The following is a 12,156-nucleotide window of genomic DNA, read 5'->3' as shown; positions in this document are numbered from 1 at the left end:
GGTCCCCCCCCACCCCCACCCCCTTGGCTCCCCAGGACCACAAAGACCTCCTCCAAAGACCTGCCCCGTCTGTTGGGAGGATTCTACTGGGAGGACTGGGAGGATTCGACTGGGATACTGGGAGGACTGGGAAGATTCTGCTTGGAGAATTCTACTGGGAGGATTCTACTGGGAGAATTCTACTGGGAGGATTCTAACGGGAGGATTCTAATGGGAGGATTCTACTGGGAGGATTCTACTGGGAGGATGCCCGCAAAACAGGTCAAACTCTTAGCACTCGCTAATTTAATTAGTGTGTTTCTCATCCACTCACACAAACACTTATTAGCGCTAACTGAGGCCAATCCCAGGATGAGGTGGACGTGGGGGGTGGGGGGAGGGAGATACCGTGGTGGCAAGGTCACACACGCACCGCTTACCTGTACCCCCCCCCCCCCACACACACACACACACTCCCCCTGGCTGGGCTCGACTCTGAGCATCAGACAGCCTTGTTGCCATGACGTCCATGCCACGCCACGCACTCCACACACTAGTCTGTGTGTGTGCACTAACACACACATAGACGTGGGAAAGCCTGCATGCACACACGCGTTCACACACACACACACACACACACACACACACACACACACACACACACACACACACACACACGCGCACACGCGCACACACACACACACGCACACACACACACACACACACACGCACACACACACACACACACACACACACACACACACACACACACACACACACAAACATTCGCATACACACACACACACACACACACACACACACACACATGATCATACACACAGTCACACACATGCACAAACACACACATTCCCAAACACACACACACACACACACACACACAAACACACATATAAACACACCCAAGGAAGCCCCGATCTGTACATTAGGGTTATATCCCGCCCCCCGACAGACAATAACGCGCGCCTGACTGAGTGACACCAGCAACTGCAGCCAAGTGTGCGTCGCCAGTGATGGGCACCGTTGCCATGGTGACTAGTTATCATGGAGTGCCCCCCCCGGGGGGGCGGGGCTGCCGGGTATTGTCTGAGAGCAGCTGGGCTCGGACCTCGGGCCTTCTGCTAGCGAGCCGCGGCTAATCTACGGCTAACAGGTGGCACTCACACATACTGGGCCTGTGTGTGTGTGTGTACATATTTCTGTGGCATGTATTTGTGTGTGTGCGATTGAATGAGGGGCTTGTGTCTGTTTTTGTGTGTATGTGCGTGTGTGTGTGTACATATTTCTGTGGCATGTATTTGAGTGTGTGTGTGTGTATTTCAGTGTGTGTGTATACACATATTTATGTGGCATGTGCGTATGTGTGCGTGCATGTCTGTGCATGAGTGAGTAATGTGTTTTTCTCTTTCTGTATGAGTTTGTGAGTAAGCCGTATAAAACCCTCTATTCTATAGCGAGAGTGGGAGAGAGAGGGAGAGAGCAAGAGAGAGAGAGAGAGAGAGAGAGAGAGAGAGAGAGAGAGAGAGAGAGAGAGAACAGATAGATATCATATGTCACTCTTATACTGGTGGACAATGGGAGCTTCCCAGCATAACCACATTCTTCTACTGGTGGCAACTGAACTTCCCAATTCAAACACAGTATTCTACTGGTGGACACTGGGAGCTTCCCAGTATAACCTGGTTGTCTTTACTAAAACCTTTGATTAGATGAGAGGTGAGGGTGTTTAAACCAGGAAGAGGACAGGACAGCTTCAGCACTGCGCATGGCGCCCCCTGGCGGAGCACACTGGAACTATACAATTGATATATCACACAATCACCCACACACACAGGGCCGTTGCACCAAATCCTGGGCCCCTATACATTAGGTACTGATGGACCCCCCTGCACTGAATTGTTGACGGGGGGGGGGGAAGCAATTGTTGACCGGGGGGGGGGGGGGGGGGGGGGGTGGGAGGGAGCAATTGTTGAAGAGGGGGGGGGGGGGGGGGGGACGTGGCCGTGTGCGACTCCTAACACTATGGACTGACACACACACACACACACACACACACACACACACACACACACACACACACACACACACACACACACACACACACACACACACACACACCTGCAGACACCAACTCTGACAAAGAGAATGGATAGAAAAATAGCAAGTCATTAAGACAGGAAGAGAGGTTGAAATTATTCATTGATTCTTTTTTTTCCAAACTGCTTAATTATTACCTTTGCTAATTAAATATGGATTTAGGGTGGTTTGGAAAATGTAATCACCATAGTAACGCCGGCCTATTCCTAAACGTGCTCTGTGAGCCCTGGGTGTAAACTGAAGCCTGTGTTGAAACATTGTTCGTGTTTACATACACACAACAGAACCCGCACTGCTCAAAGCACCTTGGCTCCTGGACTGCCACAAAAGTGTTTCCACTGCAAACAACACGGAAACAAGATCATAACGGGAGTTAAATGAAGCCATAACCAAGGACATCGTTCAAGTTTGTAGAGGTTTCGTCGCTTAGTTTAACATCGATGGGTCATCGCTGATGCGTCCCATCCTGCTGGCGATGTTCTGGCGCCCCCTAGCGGCGCGCTAAGGGCCCGGAGGATCAGGTGGTTTGCTCTGTTCGTCGGTTCAGTTGTCGGCTGGAAATTAGAATCCCTTGGAACTTCTGTTTGCAGTCTAAAAGTCAACAATCAGGTGCTTGGAAAATGCTCTCTAATCTTGGCTTGACAGGCAACCAACCACAACCAGACACACACACCCACAACCAGACACCCACACACACAGAGACACCCACACACACCCACACACGCAAACGCACACACACGCACACACACACACACACACACACACACACACACACACACACACACACACACACACACACACACACACACACACACACACACACACACACACACACACACACACACACACACACACACACAAACACTCTGAACTCAATCGTCTTCAGTATTCAGTTTGATGTTCTCAGACTATAAACTCTCTTTACCTTCCAATGGAGGAGGAGGAGGAGAGTGGAGAGGAGGGGGAGAGGGGAGGAGAGAGGGATTAGGAGGAGGAGAGAGAGAGGAGGAGAGATAAGGAGGAGGAGAGAGAGAGGAGGAGAGATAAGGAGGAGAGATGAGGAGAGAGGAGGAGAGAGAGATGAGGAGGAGAGGAGAGGAGAGAGGAGGAGGAGGTGGAAAAGAGGACAATAGAAAGGAAAGGAGAGAGGAGGGTTAAAGAGGACATGAGGAACGAGGAGGGAAGCGAGGAGAAAGGAGGGGAGAGCAAAGAGCAGAGTAATGAAGAGGTGGTGAGAGGAGGGGAGGGGAGGAGCGGAGGAGGAGGGGAAGTCAACAATGTTGTTTGTGTCTCTTCGGTGTCCTTTTACCCTCTGGAGAACATTCCTCCTGTCTGCTGGGGTGAGGGGGGGGTGCAGGTGAGAGGGGGGGGGCGAGGGCATCCCACCTGCACCCCCACAGACCCACAGATGGAGCATACTGACATTAGCATTAGCATGCAGAAGCCCAGCTCGGGGGGGGGAGGGTTGGGAGAGGAGGGGGGAGGGGGGAGAGGAGGGGGGAGGAGGGGGAGTCTGTGTGAGGACAGCGGCCCGTCTGTTCCGCCGATGTCCTCGTCTCTATATCCCTCCGAGAGGAGGAGCACTCAGACTCAGTGTAGTCAGCCAGGAGGAGCACACACACACACACACACACACTAGGAGGGGGCGGGGGAGGAGGGAAGGGGGGAGGAGGAGACAAGGGAGGAGGAGAATATAGGAGTCATTTTTGGAGGGAGGTGTGGGAGCTGTCATCTTAGTTTATTTAATATGTTATTTGTTCATCAGATGTCTGCTAAGGCGTCACATGTTCCAGACATAGCGTTCAGGAACCTTAAACCACACATACCTTTTCAGTAAGACCATCAACACGTTCCCTTTGATTACTGACTGGCTCAAGATGTGTGATACTATTGTCATCAGATGCATTCAGACCTATAACCGGATTGCAGGCATTATGAGGATGGGAAAGGTTTGGCCTTAATCTGAATCCGGATATGAAATAATAAATTCTTTAAAAAATGATACTTTATGGCGGCCTACCATAAATCACTTACATTTACATTTAGGGCATTTAGCAGACGCTTTTATCCAAAGCGGCTTACAATAAGTACATTTGTCATAAGAAGTGAAACAATATATCACTGTCAGTACAGTAAAGATGTTCATAGAGCCAAGTGCAAGTACTACCTACTACCTATTACCCGTGTACAGCTACTGCAGATGTTACACAATTAAGTACAATGAATAAGTGCAATGTAGTGCGTACATTAAGTGCCAGGACGTACAACATACAATGGTGGCCGGAAGGGGCTGGGTAGCTATTGCAGAGTCGAGGTGAACTCTGAACAGGTGAGTTTTGAGTTTTGAAATCAGCGACTTTAACTATACCGGAGCCTCTCAGCCAATCACAAGCACGTTCTCATTAGTGCTCAATAAAGGTGTCCTCTATATTAACGCATACGTATGCCGCGGTCTGTTTGCTTCTGTGCGTCGTTCGGCGAAACCTGGGGTTAGCATAGCAAGCGAGCTGGACTGCGTTTCGTTTATTTCGTCGTTTCCAAGAAGATCTGCTCTTGTCTTTTTGTGTTTTAACAATCCGGACACCGTGGCCACCAACGGAGAGCCTCCGATGACCCCGCAGTGAGTACTGGTGGGTCTGCTACTATGGTTTATTATGGTGGATTGAAAGGGTGGCCAATGTTCGCAGAACTGGCCAAGATGATGAGAAAACTGTCAACAAAAATCGATCAATGGGGCGTAAAACAGAAGGACCTGCAAAAATGTAGGGAAAACTTTATCACGCAGTGAGTAGTTTGAAGATAACTTGTTTCTTGTGAGGTCTGTCACGTTTGGCAGAATCCCACAGAGGCTCATTGACGCGCCTTTTCTTTAAGAAAAATGCACACCATGAACTGCATTGTCCACCGTTTGACGGGATTCACGTTTGGTACAACGCTCTGATCTCGAGACATGATGCACAACTCCGATGTACGCCTAATGTTTCCCATGTTGTGTCCAATGTATGTTGGCCCACCCTACTGGTGTCCGTGCAGTGTGGTTCTGCTTCGTCCGTGCAGTGTGGTTCTGCTTCGTCCGTGCAGTGTGGTTCTGCTTCGTCTGTGCAGTGTGGTTCTGCTTCGTCTGTGCAGTGTGGTTCTGTTTCGTCTGTGCAGTGTGGTTCTGCTTCGTCTGTGCAGGGTGGTTCTGGTTCCGTTTCGTCTGTATCGTTGGGTTCTGTGCATTGTGGTTCTATTGTCTATGTGACGGGATTCTGCGCAGTGGTTCTATTCTGCTCAGTGTGGTTCTATTGTCTGTGTAATGGCGTTATGTGCAGTGTGATGGGGTTCTGTGCAGTGTGGTTGTATTCTGTGGTTCCTTTTTGTCCAGCGCTCCATTTGCCAATCCAATGGATAATCTCCTTGAGTCAAACATACAAATTTCCTTGACGAATTTTTGCGTTGATATATTTTGAATTTGTGTATTTTACCAAGGTCATCTGAAGAGATTGGAGGATTTTTATACAACTCCGATGTACGCCTTATGTTTCCCATTTTGTGTCCGATACTTGTTGGCCCACCCTACTGGTGTGCCTGTGCAGTGGGGTTCTGCTTCGTCGGTGCAGTGTGGTTCTGTGCAGTGTGGTTCTATTCTGTATAATTGGTTTTGATGCAGTGTGGTTCTATTTTTTTCTGTGCAGTGTGGTTCTATTTTTTTCTGTGCAGTGTGGTTCTATTTTTTTCTGTGCAGTGTGGTTCTATTGTGTGACGGGATTCTGTGCAGTTCTATTCTGTGCCGTGTGGTTCTATTGTCTGTGTAATGGCGTTATGTGCAGTGTGATGGGGTTCTATGCAGTGTGGTTGTCGTCTGTGGTTCCTTTTTGTCCAGCGCTCCATTTGCCAATCCAATGGATAATCTTTGAGTCATGCGCACAAATTTCCTTGACGAATTTCTGCATTGATATATTTTGAATTTGTATTTACCAAGGCCCTCTGAAGAGATTGGGCGATTTTTTACAAACACCGCCAAAGGCAAGTGAAGTTTACCACTTTTCTTCCCAATTCATTGAGACCCTGGAGCTTTGATGGGATGTTTTCACCATGTATATTTTGTGTTGTCAGGATTCCCCAACAACCATCTCGCTAGATTCAAGTCAGGCTGGCCTTCCTAATGGTGAGTTAATACGTTTATGAAAAGTTTAAAAAGGAACAGTTGATCATTTACTTGACTGTTGTTTTTTTCTTTCCACCAGTGTTCTGATGACTACAATGGACGGTCCTGAAGGTAGAGGCAGCCTCCAAGCAGAGCTCTTTGACTCGTGTTCTGCAGGGTTTGTTAATCCATTGGTTCTTCTGCAATCCAGGACTGGAGCTGTGGGTGGAAGAGAGCCTGGAGGGCTCCAGATGTGGAGGACCGGGAGGCGTCCAGATGTTGAAGACAGGAAGATCTGGTCTACAGATGCGGAGGATAACATCCTTTTAATTTCATCCTTTTAATTTCTTTCTTGGTCAAATTTAGTTTGACTCATGACAGCACTCTGTACTGGTGACTTGGTGTTAGATCTTCTGTACTGGTGTCTTGGTGTTTATTCTTTCACTGGTTGTGGCTTCAGGAGGGCTCTGTACTGGTGACTTGGTGTTTGATCCTGACTGGTGTTTTAACTTTCAGACGTGACCGATGAGGTGGGCGTTCATCTGGTGACTGCTCCCAGGAAGAGGGCTAGCTCCTCCTACGGCAAGGGTAAACTCAGATGGCTTCATGGTTCAATACTAGCTGATCAGTAACTTGGGGTGTGATCAGTAAATGTTAACCCATCTTCCAGAATAGACGGCATGACGAGGAAGAAGGCAAGGAATCGTGCTGTTTTGTGTTTTCAAAATCCCCAAGAGCATCTCCTGATAAGCCTTGTCTAAACACCAGGGGCGGTGGCTGGACCCGGACCAGGGGCGGTGGCTGGACCCGGACCAGGGGCGGTGGCTGGACCCGGACCAGGGGCAGTGGCTGGACCCGGACCAGGGGCGGTGGCTGGACCTCGACCTGGACCAGTGGCGGTGGCTGGACCAGGAGCAGCACAGCAGCTTGAAGACGTGGACGTGGACCCTGGTGAGAGGCTTCTAGTCTGGATTATGTTTAGACAACAGATCCATCTTAAACCGTACTTTCTGCGTTATGAAGGGACTTCAAGAAGCTCTCAGTCAAGCTTGACAAATCTACTGTGACAAATGTTGTCCATCACTGTTCTTATGGCCAAGAAGTAAAGGTTTTAGTGAGTTTTCTAATGCTGCACGGGTTGCTGTCCATCATGCTCTTTCATGGCCTTCTTTATCATTGTTTAAGCATGCACTAACCCTAACCTTCACGTTATTATTTCTGCCTCAGGGCTCAAAGTTTCTTCATCTTTAAGAGGACGGACGACCTGGTGGCCGACAGGAGTAGAGGGACACCGCTGGCAACTAACCCTAGACCTAGACCACCTAAACTAGACTTAAACCATCTAACCCCTCAACCTAAACTAGACTTAAACCATCTAACTCCTCAACCTAAACTAGACTTAAACCATCTAATCCCTCAACCTAAACTAGACTTAAACCATCTAACCCCTCAACCTAAACTAGACTTAAACCATCTAACCCCTCAGCCTAACCTAGGACCTAAACTTAACCATCGGTAACCTAGGACCTAAACTTAACCCTAAACCGTACCATTTAAAACATCCTTAATTATTCTTAATCACTTCGCAATATTAAACTAGCTTACCAATATTAAACTAGCTCACCCTAAAGCCTAACGTGTCCCTCGGTCTGTCCTGCAACAGACGGTGCAGAGAACCAGGTATGAGATGGGGCCGGTCTAGAACCAGGGGAGGGATGGGCTCGGTCTATAGTCCTTCCTGGAAACGGCTTCACTGTCTTGTACTTGTCATGCCACTAATTCTTGCTTCTGTTACACCGGTGACAACCCATTAAAACGTATCTTTGTTTGGTATTTAAAGCTCCTGTTGTCGACCCAAACAAGTCTACTGGAGCAGTGACCTCCGCCCCAGCATGACGACCCTGGGATCCAACGACACACCTGTATGCACCCATGTGTACCAAACCCACCTATTGTACTCCTTACACCCCTAGAATCACACATTCACTGGGATTACACTGATTTACTTCATCCAGAGGGACCAGAAGTCAGGCTAAAAACGCTTGGAGTAGACGAGTTATATTAAACACTTCATCAAGCCTTGTCTAAACACCAGGGGCGGTGGCTGGACCTCGACCCGGACCAGGGGCGTTGGCTGGACCTCGACCCGGACCAGGGGCGGTGGCTGGACCAGGAGCAGCACAGCAGCTTGAAGACGTGGACGTGGACCCTGGTGAGAGGCTTCTAGTCTGGATTATGTTTAGACACCAGATCCATCTTAAACCGTACTTTCTGCGTTATGAAGGGACTTCAAGAAGCTCTGTCAAGCTTGACAAATCTACTGTGACAAATGTTGTCCATCACTGTTCTTATGGCCAAGAAGTAAAGGTTCTAGTGAGTTTTCTAATGCTGCACGGGTTGCTGTCCATCATGCTCTTTCATGGCCTTTATCATTGTTTAAGCATGCACTAACCCTAACCTTCACGTTATTATTTCTGCCTCAGGGCTCAAAGTTTCTTCATCTTTAAGAGGACGGACGACCTGGTGGCCGACAGCAGACAGGAGTAGAGGGACACCGCTGGCAACTAACCCTAGACCTAGACCACCTAAACTAGACTTAAACCATCTAACCCCTCAACCTAAACTAGCCTTAAACCATCTAACCCCTCAACCTAAACTAGCCTTAAACCATCTAACCCCTCAACCTAAACTAGCCTTAAACCATCTAACCCCTCAACCTAAACTAGACTTAAACCATCCAACCCCTCAACCTAAACTAGACTTAAACCATCCAACCCCTCAACCTAAACTAGCCTTAAACCATCTAACCCCTCAGCCTAAACTAGACTTAAACCATCTAACCCCTCAGCCTAACCTCGGACCTAAACTTAACCCTAAACCGTACCAATTAAAACATCCTTAATTATCCTTAATCACTTTGCAATATTAAACTAGCTAACCCTAAAGCCTAACGTGTCCCTCGGTCTGTCCTGCAACAGACGGTGCAGAGAACCAGGTATGAGATGGGGCCGGTCTAGAACCAGGGGAGGGATGGGCTCGGTCTATAGTCCTTCCTGGAAACGGCTTCACTGTCTTGTACTTGTCATGCCACTAATTCTTGCTTCTGTTACACCGGTGACAACCCATTAAAACGTATCTTTGTTTGGTATTTAAAGCTCCTGTTGTCGACCCAAACAAGTCTACTGGAGCAGTGACCTCCGCCCCAGCATGACGACCCTGGGATCCAACGACACACCTGTATGCACCCATGTGTACCAAACCCACCTATTGTACTCCTTACACCCCTAGAATCACACATTCACTGGGATTACACTGATTTACTTCATCCAGAGAGACCAGAAGCCAGGCTAAAAACGCTTGGAGTAGACGAGTTATATTAAACACTTCATCAAGCCTTGTCTAAACACCAGGGGCGGTGAATGGACCAGGGGCGGTGGCTGGACCTGGATCAAGGGCGGTGGCTGGACCTCGACCAGGGGCGGTGGCTGGACCAGGAGCAGCACAGCAGCTTGAAGACATGGACGTGGACCCTGGTGAGAGGCTTCTAGTCTGGATTATGTTTAGACAACAGATCCATCTTAAACCGTACTTTCTGCGTTATGAAGGGACTTCAAGAAGCTCTCAGTCAAGCTTGACAAATCTACGACAAATGTTGTCCATCACTGTTCTTATGGCCAAGAAGTAAAGGTTCTAGTGAGTTTTCTAATGCTGCACGGGTTGCTGTCCATCATGCTCTTTCATGGCCTTTATCATTGTTTAAGCATGCACTAACCCTAACCTTCACGTTATTATTTCTGCCTCAGGGCTCAAAGTTTCTTCATCTTTAAGAGGACGGACGACCTGGTGGCCGACAGCAGACAGGAGTAGAGGGACACCGCTGGCAATTAACCCTAGACCTAGACCACCTAAACTAGACTTAAACCATCCAACCCCTCAACCTAAACTAGACTTAAACCATCCAACCCCTCAACCTAAACTAGATTTAAACCATCTAACCCCTCAGCCTAACCTCGGACCTAAACTTAACCATCGGTAACCTAGGACCTAAACTTAACCCTAAACCGTACCAATTAAAACATCCTTAATTATCCTTAATCACTTCGCAATATTAAACTAGCTTACCAATATTAAACTAGCTCACCCTAAAGCCTAACGTGTCCCTCGGTCTGTCCTGCAACAGACGGTGCAGAGAACCAGGTAAGAGATGGGGCCGGTCTAGAACCAGGGGAGGGATGGGCTCGGTCTATAGTCCTTCCTGGAAACGGCTTCACTGTCTTGTACTTGTCATGCCACTAATTCTTGCTTCTGTTACACCGGTGACAACCCATTAAAACGTATCTTTGTTTGGTATTTAAAGCTCCTGTTGTCGACCCAAACAAGTCTACTGGAGCAGTGACCTCCACCCCAGCATGACGACCCTGGGATCCAACGACACACCTGTATGCACCCATGTGTACCAAACCCACCTATTGTACTCCTTACACCCCTAGAATCACACATTCACTGGGATTACACTGATTTACTTCATCCAGAGAGACGACTTTAAATGTTTTGGCCTTTTGTTTCTTTGCAGTGATCATTGTAACTCTTGAAGAATTCAGAATAAAATCATCTGATTCCTTAATTTGACGTCATTGACTTTTTTTTTTATTCACCATCTACATTCCCATTCAGACATTCCCTCATGGGCACTTGTGTTCCCTGCAGATGGTCTTTAATGCTGCCTCTACGTTGTCCCACATAACTCTAACGTAGCCGCTGGGTGTCATGGGTATCTTAGAGTGAATGTGAGACTGGAGCCTCCTCGTCTTCTCGTTTAACCTCACAGCAAACTGTCGCCTCTGAACCCTGGTACTGGGAGCAAGACCCACCTAATCTATCCCAGATGGTCCATTCTGGTGTCACATTGAGCCTTTTGTGTGGAGCAGGTTTTATAACTTTTAGACGGATTCCAAATGGCTAGATTTTCTGTACCAACTTACATGGCATTTATCTTTACGTTTGCTATAATCCTTATTTAGTTATCCTTTTTTCAAGACACTAGTCTGAAAGTTGGCAGATGTTCATTTTTACAGCCAGACTTTTCCAAGAGGACATAAAATGACATTAGAATATCGTTTGTAATCCATCTCCTCCCAGCACTCTGCTGTATCGTGTCAAAGCAAACCATAAACGTCAACGCTGGATCAGTGTTTCTAAGAACAGAACTCGTGCATCTCACCACTAGAACCCAAACACTGGATGGGCAGCAGAGTAGCTCAAGGAACGGAAACAACGGTTGGTTAATGTGGTTTAAGAAATGACCTCCAATGGGAATGGTTGGAGTGACATCCCCCCCCCTGTCCCCTTTACAAAGACCAGTCCAATGTCTCTGTCTGTCTCTTATCTACTTGTCCTGTCTCAACTCGCCCTGCGTCACCGTGTGCTGCTGTCCTGTCGTCGGCTCCCTCCGTCGTCCTTTGAATCCTGTTCTGTCTCGTTCTCTGTGCCATGCCGCAGTCTGTGAAGTAGCTTTGATCTACAGTAAGAACACCCGAGAGAAACTAGTAATATTGACTGAAAACACAAGCTGTCCTCTCCGTCTTCACTCGTGCTCTCACCGACTCTCCTGCTTCTCAGTTTGTCAGAACATCTCTGTGTGTGGTTTTCATGCACGGCAGCCATTCCCTGGCATGTTTACATCTGCATGTCATTTCATGTTCCTTCTGGAATTATTCAGCCTTGTCGAGTCTGGCTCCATGTTGGCTCAGACTACAGACCTGCCTACAACGATGACTGTTTGGAGGTATTAGAGTATGTTGCTTGGTATATTTAGAGCACATGCTCAATATCACCTTCTCTGATCCACACATTAGACATATTGGAAGCAAAATGCCATCAAATTTCGTAATCGTTAAAGACTCTAGACTAGAGCAGAAGGATCTATTCTATTC

The 12,156-nt window shown here is 47.9% G+C and overlaps 2 long non-coding RNA genes across 2 annotated transcripts; both read left to right on the top strand.

The window, feature by feature from the left end:
- The first annotated feature begins 4,744 nt into the window (after window positions 1-4,744).
- Window positions 4,745-8,238, top strand: LOC132473447 (uncharacterized). The gene is made up of 7 exons (XR_009529382.1): window positions 4,745-5,750; window positions 5,822-6,244; window positions 6,324-6,355; window positions 6,435-6,638; window positions 6,687-6,811; window positions 6,992-7,903; window positions 8,064-8,238. It is a non-coding gene; the product is annotated as an uncharacterized LOC132473447 (long non-coding RNA).
- An 86-nt stretch (window positions 8,239-8,324) lies between these two features.
- LOC132473498 (uncharacterized) lies at window positions 8,325-9,553 on the top strand. Its single transcript, XR_009529422.1, has 3 exons — window positions 8,325-8,435; window positions 8,707-9,218; window positions 9,379-9,553. It is a non-coding gene; the product is annotated as an uncharacterized LOC132473498 (long non-coding RNA).
- Window positions 9,554-12,156: the final 2,603 nt, after the last annotated feature.

The sequence above is a fragment of the Gadus macrocephalus genome, chromosome 15 (genome assembly GCF_031168955.1).
Source record: "Gadus macrocephalus chromosome 15, ASM3116895v1".
NCBI lineage: Eukaryota > Metazoa > Chordata > Actinopteri > Gadiformes > Gadidae > Gadus > Gadus macrocephalus.
The sequence above is the reverse complement of the archived record's forward strand: the minus strand, read 5'-3'. Positions and strand labels throughout refer to the sequence as shown.